The following is a 7,964-nucleotide window of genomic DNA, read 5'->3' as shown; positions in this document are numbered from 1 at the left end:
AGGCTAGTTGCTGTGGGAGAAAACTAGATTGTATGTTTATTGTATTGTTTATATGTTTAATTATTAATGTAAAATATACTTTTAGTTGAGTTCGTTCACCAACCCACTTGAGATCGTTTTCTTGCACCCGGAGGGTGTAACATACATATTCATACCTGAGTTTTCAGAACATTATAAATTAATGTGCAAATCAGGTGGTCCAATACCCGGAAAATAGGCAATTAGCTTGGATTTAATATAAAAGTTTACTCTGCAATTCCATTTCATTCAACAGAGCAAACGTCAAAACTTCTTTTTCCACATGCCAAATTGGGTTCTACTTGCTTGATCAGTTCTTGAGTTATGCAGAAATTAGTGAAAATAGGGAGGGGTCTCGATCCATCATAGAAACATTTCTTGTCATCAAAATCCTCCACATGCCAAATTTGGTTTCATTTGCTTGATTAGTTTTCGAGATATGCAAACAAATCTGTTCCATTTCTTTTAGAGCTGGTCTCGAACCATCTACCACAATTTAAATTTACACTGCGACAAATCCTTGATACATTCCGAGATTACAACTTATGGACTCGTCATCTGTTTATGGATTTTAAGGTAGCATTCGACTCAGTAAAACGGAATGATCTGGGAATATAATGCTAGAACATGGCTGCTCGAGCAGCACAAGTCAGGCATAATCGATTGCAGCAACTTGTTTGTGACTAAATCTGGTCACATACGAATTGCAGTGACCTAAGTGGAACATGTGTGCTGCAAGGATTTCCGTCAAAACTGGATGGATCCAATTCACGCGTCAGAATATCTGGTGAGATAGGCATGCGATTCGTTCGTTACGTTAGATGGATTGAAGTGGGACGAGGCGCTATCTAAGCTGCTATTCAACATAGCTCTGGAAGGTGTAATAAGTGGATCTGGTGGGCAAAGAAACGGAACAATCATCGACAACTTTACATGCTGCTTGGTTCTGCGGATGATATCGACATCATTGGTTTAAATTGCAGAACAGTAGGACATGGGCGTAGCCAGGATTCCGAGTAGGCGGAGGGGGCAACTTTTTTAGTTCTTCTGAATCGTATTTTTAAAGTAGCTTTATAAAAACACACTATTTCTAAGTCCCAAAAACATTGATACAAAATCCACAACCAACAGTAAAGGCTAGATCACAATAGCGCGTCGCGTCGCGCTGGGCGATGAACTAAGCGTTTTGTACTAAAACGCAACGCCAATGAACGTGGCGCATTCACGCCCACAATTCAACGTTCGCGTTGTGCGTTTATTTAACAACAATAATGATTAAAACAATAACGTATTTAAAAATGCATGATTTATTGCTCATCAGATATTTAAAAAAAGCGAAAAAATTCGAGAATTTCTCCGGGAATTCCAGCGGCAATTCATCTGGGAGTTTCTCCGGAAATTCCTCCGGGAGTTTCACCAGGAGATCATTTAGGCTTTTTTAAGGAAATCATTTTGACTTCTTCAGAAATTTAGCTGGAAATTGCTCCCGAAGTTCTTCCGATGGTTTCTCTGGGAGGTTCTCCGGGAGGTCCTCTAGGAATTCTTCTAGGGAGTTCTTACGGGTGCTCCTCCGGCAGTTCTTTCGGGAATTCCTCCGGGAGATCCACCAGCAGTTTTACCTCCTCCAAGAGTTTCACCGGCAGTTCCTCCGGGTGTTCCTCTCTGAGGAGGAACTCCCGGACTAATTTCCGGAGGAATTTCTGGAGGAATTCCCGGAGAAATTCTCGGAGGAACTGCCGGTGGAACTTCTGGAGAAATTTCTTGAAGAACTACAGGAAGAATTTCCGGAGGAAATCCTAGAGGAACTCTCGTAAGAACTCCTGGATGAACTCCCAAATTAACATCCGTAAGAATTCCAGGAGGAACTCCTTGAAGAATTCTTAGAGGACCTCCCGTAGGAATTCACAGAGAAATTCTCCGAGGAACTACTGGAGAAATTTAGTCAAGTCTAAATCTAGTGAAATTGATAATAATTAAAAATGACGGGAGCGGAAAATGTTGCATCCTCCTTCCAGCGCGGCTTACTTCGATCAGCTCTTCGAGGAACTTCTAGAGGAATTTGTAGCTAAATTTCTAAAGAAATCCTGAATGAATTTTCGGAGGAACTACTGGTGGAGCTCCCGGAGGAATTTTCAGAGGAACATCCGGTGGAATACCCGGAGTTGAATTTCAGGAGGAACTTCCGAAATCCTATTTCCCGTAAAATTCTTGCCAAATATCCTCCAGGAATTCCCTGTGAAGTTTCTGGAGGAATTCCCGGAGGAAGTCTTGGAAAAACTCCTGGAGGATCTCTCAGAGGAACTCCCACAAGCACTTCCGGAGGACTTCCCACAAGGCAGATTGCGAAAAGGATTCCAAAATGAAATCCTACAGGGTTTCGCTATTGAATTTATGAAGGTATTCCCGGAAAATTTCCGGAAAGTTATCCCGGAGGAATTAAAGGATGAGTTCATGGAGGAATGCCCGGAGAAGTTCCTAGAAGAAATAGATTTACAAGTGAAATTATCGAGCGAAATCCAGGGGGTAATATGCGGTGCATCGCGCCTCCTCTGCATGTAGTATGAAGCAAATGTAAATAAACAATCCCACTTTTTTTCGTTAGTCAGCAGTAGTGTAGATTATCCAATATCCTACAAGATTCCAATTCGAACACTGTTACACTTGCCAAGCGGGGTGGCCCGCCTTTTCCAATCGGCGTGGCCTAGATAATACATCTTAGGTAGGCTTGATTCCTCGCTTAACTTTTCAAAAGGACCTAAGTAACATTTTTTTCATGAATTAATTTGAATAGCGTAATCAACAGAACAACATAAAACCTTTTGATTGCAGTACTCAAATTAATTCATGAAAAAATGTTTCCGTAATAAATTTCTGGAGAAACTTGTGGTGAAATTTTGGTAATAAATTCCGTATGTATTCTTGAAGGAACTCTCAAATGCATTCCTGAAAGAAATACCGGAGATTTTTCTGAAAGAATAGCCGAAGAAATGTCTAGAAGTGAAACTTTAAGAGAAGAAAAGAAATTTTCAAGGAATTTCCTCATGAAATCCTAAAAAAAATTAGGGAGGGGTTTCTAGATAAGAAGGAATTACAATTACATGAGAAGGATTTTCGAACGATTTTCAGAGGAATTTGTGGATCACTTTCCGGACGAATTTATAAGTGCGTGTTGGCTCTTGTTTCGGACGGCAGAACGATCGCGCGATTTGCCGAAATTTTGTGTTTTGCATTGCGCGGCCGGTAATAAAGTTAATTAGTTCAGTGCGTGTTGGCTCTTGTTTCGGACGGCAGAACGATCGCGCGAGTTGCCGAAATTTTGTGTTTTGTTTTGTTTTTCCCTTAGGACGGTTCGTAAGTAAATTGATGAATATATTTTATTATTTTTACAGCATACTCTGTTATTGACAAACGCTCTATATTGTCGAATAGAGCTCCCTATTATTCACCTTTCCACTAACACAAATTTTCCTTGAGACATCTATGAAGGTAGTATGGGTTCGCTGCATCTTTACTAGTAGATGTTGAACTAACATTCCTTCCTTCCTTCCGTGATTGTAAGGACGTGGCCAGGTATACAACTGCTACTGTATAAGAAAGGTATTAATCCAAGTACCAATTTGCGACAATACGTAGATTGCTCAATTCGAGCTCTGTCTGAGTAGGGGCGGGTGTCGCGGGTGGGGTTCTCTTCGTCGACTTCCCTCATTTGAATGAAAGTGACAGGCAGGGAGTTTCTTTGCGTGTTATCACCTCAGAATGCAAGTTCGCATTGTTTTCTTTCGTTCTGAAGTGATAAACCATAGAGATCTGCTGCTTGTCACTTTTGTTAGGAGGCGGGTCCGAGGGAGAGTCTTCTCTCGACATTCGCCCTATTCCAAATGAGCTTAAATTGGCATTGTATGCCACCACGATTTATACAATCACATATGCTATGCTATGCTATCTAACTTTCCGGACAATTTAGAAGTTCCAGGGAGCTTCTAGAAGGATTTCAAAGAGAATTTTTGGGCAGAAATGTTTCAGGTTGCTTTGAACTTTCATATTTGGATCCTGGATACCCTAACATGTTTTTGGGAAACTTTTGAACTTCAACCACCTATTTCTGAATATGATTGGATCGTAAAGTGTACATGTTTAAAGGAATTCATTTAAGTACCCGATCAATCCTTCCACCATTTAGGGGGGACGCCGGACTTTCTACCGTTTGCATAGCCTGCTGAAATTTCCAGAGGTGAGCCAGCGTAGGGCTGCAAGCCTCTTTAATAAAGAATAAAATGAAACCAGCCGACCCAACTGACCAGCTAAAACGTTGCTTTCAGCACTTCGAACAACCAAGTGCCAGTAAGTAAGGCATGATCTGCCTAAGATTTCAGAAGCTCCATCATTGATCCAGACGACCGCATGTAATCGAGCAAAGCCCTAGAGGTCGATCGCATATCAGCCGAGATGTTTAAATCTGACACTCTAGCATCCGCTCAACTGTTGTGTTACTTATTTCGTTATATGGGGCACCGCAACAGGTGCTCAAAAAGCGTGCCTGACTGATGCGATGACTGGCGATGTATAATGTTGTTGTGCGCAGTTCTCAAAGTCATATTCAAACTGATCCTATCCCCCGGATTCAGGAGAAGATCTAAGCAACTCTGGAAGGAGCAGGCTGGATTCCGTGCCGGAAGATCCTGTATGGCCCATATTATCACGCTGCACTGTTAGAAGACTTTACCATTAATGGTACTATGTTATTGATATTATTCCACGTGAAAATTCACCCATTTTCTTTAAAAAGCGCCACTACTCATTAAAATGGGTGTGGCACTTTTCAAGAAAATGGGTGTCAATGAAAAATATCAACAATAACTGATAATAAATAAGCTCATCTAACCGTGTGTATCAATCTCAAACAGGTCAAAGGATTCCAAAAATCCTCTTATATGATTTTCATTGTCTGCGAAAAAATATTTTCGACCGTCTCAATCACTTCCTGGGACGCAAGGGGGTCATCGCGGGTGATTTTTTTAAATTTTCGTACTATAAATTTTAAGTTTAATTCGCGAAATGCGACAGTCCCTTAGTCATCTAAGTAGATTCAAAAGTATAATATTGCTAATGTCGTTACTATTCGCGTGACTAACATCCTGGTTACTTCGACCTGGCAGGCAAAGTACCGGTACTACAAGTGTCAAACCGATGTTGGTGATGAAACCAAACACCTACTACAACATAATGCATAAATTATTATTTGGCAAAATAGTTTAAATGACTACAGTGCCACTAGCGTTCTGTACTTATGCTTCTACTGTCATCCACGTCAACAAAATCAAAACGTTGGATGTGAACACGACGACGTCTTCCAGCTTCACAGTAGCCGAAAAATCAGTGAAGAATGTTGGAAGCTTTTAATATTGTGCCGTGCAACAAAATGACAACTTTCGTAATCATTTTCCAAGGCTCGCATAGATGTGTAAAATTTATACGTGTACGTAGCGATGCTATCAAAGCATTCACCGCTACAATCCACCGTGGTTGCAACATTTTCAAAAATATCAAAGTAGCTTTTCTCTGGAGATATGTTTTTCTTAGGCGACAATCTGGCGCTCATTCTTGCTTGCACGACGAAAAATGATCGGAGGTAGATTTTTTGAGGCGGTACAATATCTTGGTAGTCGAACGTCGTGAGACGGCGGTACAAAGATCGATATTGGCGCACGAATCAAGAAGGCAAGAAGGCCTTTGTGAAATATCTGGAAAGCAGAAAGTTAGAAAACGCACCAACATCCGAATTTTCACTCTAACGTAAAATTGTGCTGTCATTCGCTATTGGAACATGGGTGTATCAATGGAGAACACTCAACCGCTGCAAGGTTTATCCAGATGACTGCGGTAGATATCTCGTGCCTGGTGGCCTCACAATTGGAACGAGCTCCCTCGTCGTTGTCACCAGAGGCAAATGGGTACTGATATTCGGGAACGGAAGTGGGGCAGTGTCAGCCCCACCTTTATTAGGGGCTGTAAACAAGCGTTAGACTGGAACCTGGTGGACGTCGCAGCAAACGCAGAGGCTCATAAAGGCGCAGCCTCAATGAAGAAATAGGTGAAGTCGACCAAAATCTTACTTGACAAACAGGTTAAGGCGATAGTTGCACATCGCCCGGGATTAAGATCTTGCACCACTGGTAGTGCACAGAACTCATAAGGTAAAATCTCAAATTCTCAAATCTATCGGCGATTCAAATCATGCGTGAGTTAAATCCACAGAATCATGGCCTAGAGTATCGGCCGAGTTCGAATCGCGATTGTATCATTGCATGATTTTACGTGATCTCCATTGTTGAATGCGTTGAATTAAGTTTTTCGCCTAAAACAATAGCTAATAAATCCATATGTAAACAAAACGCTGCCTCGATTGCGTTTTGTCGCTTTTTATAGTGAAATTGTTTTTCGATGCGATCGATTCTGTCCGAGAAACTCAAGCGCGATGCTCTTCCTACAGAACCGCAAGTGAGCCAGCTCATGCATGAAGCCTCGATGAATTGAGTATGATGCTACCAATACTGCTCATACGTAAGTTAAGAAAGTTTGTATATAACAAAGAGTCATGAGAAAGTGAAAAGGATTTGTCGACTATTTTAAAATAAAGCTGTATAAAGAATACTTTCAATACGGTACCTGAATAGTTCGATATGGTAAGTTTTACTGACTTGTGGTTATACAGTAAGTAATAACAACATAGATGTTGTACGAGACTACTTTTATTTACATTTGTTTTTCCTATGATAATAACATCGTTGGCAATCTGGGCTTACAGCAATCTGTAAAAACTCGGCTTAAAATCACCTACTGTTCTAACTTCAATCACTCAATCACCGATGCGACAAAAACCTGCTCAAATGAGATCTATCTGTAGGTATTACCTGTAAGCATAAATTCCTTGCTTCAAATAGCAGCTGCGTGAGATTAATAGTAAATGAACAAATATTTCTACATTGTTGGTGGTGGTGGTGATGCTGGAAATTATAGCCACTTGAAAAACTTTCACTTAAGGTTTTTTCAGTGTTGGAATGAAAGATTGGCATCATGCAATGGAATTTTGTCGTTTGTTTCTTGTTTTTTTGTTTTGCTTGTAAGTGCCATTAATTTACAATAATATTTTTTTTAGTTTTGGAGATTTAAAATGAGCTAGATTACAAATCGAATTGAATGGTCAACGTCCGGTTGAACATGAATGTGCGATCCATGTAGCTTTTTTTCTTTAAATAAGAAATTATTAATTCTAAATAGGAATCATTCGACGATGCTTCGACAGAAGCATCAAATTACAAAAAAACACTGCGGCATATTTTAAGATTCACGTCGAACGTGGTAACTCTACAGATGCGTAACGATGATGTCCTCCTCAGGTTCATCCTTCTCGTCGTCCTCTTCGATCTCCTTGCGATCGGCTTCGCTGTGTTGTTGTTTGGGCGTTTCCTCCAGCTTCTTGAGGCGTCGTTCCTAAAAATGGCAAAAAGAGAGTGCAACGTTAGATATTTATTTTCGATAATTTTAAGTTGAATCACTCTTACCTTTGAAATCTGTCGGATTTCTACAATTCCGTATCCCACCATGCCAAGAGCCAAAACCGCAAAAAGAATGTAGAGCTTCATCCGCGCGCACAGCTGTGTAGAGAAGGCGTAGGCAATCCGCCAGCAGATTCCCAAAGCCGATAGTTAGAGAGGCAGCTTCCTTGTTTCGTCGGAAAATTGCTCCGTAGATACCTGCAGGAAAAAATAGACATGTGTCAAATCCGTCAATGCTTTGTAAGAATCAGTAAGTTACCGTTTATTTGGGTTTGCCACGGCGTCTCCCCCCACAATCCGGAAATGGCGAAAAAGACGAACGCGTGATCCGGATGCGGCTTCCAGAACAGGCAGTAGATGATCACTCCACCGTGAGCAATGCGTAACTAG

This window comes from Armigeres subalbatus, chromosome 1 (assembly GCF_024139115.2).
Source record: "Armigeres subalbatus isolate Guangzhou_Male chromosome 1, GZ_Asu_2, whole genome shotgun sequence".
NCBI lineage: Eukaryota > Metazoa > Arthropoda > Insecta > Diptera > Culicidae > Armigeres > Armigeres subalbatus.
This window is presented reverse-complemented; position numbering follows the sequence as displayed.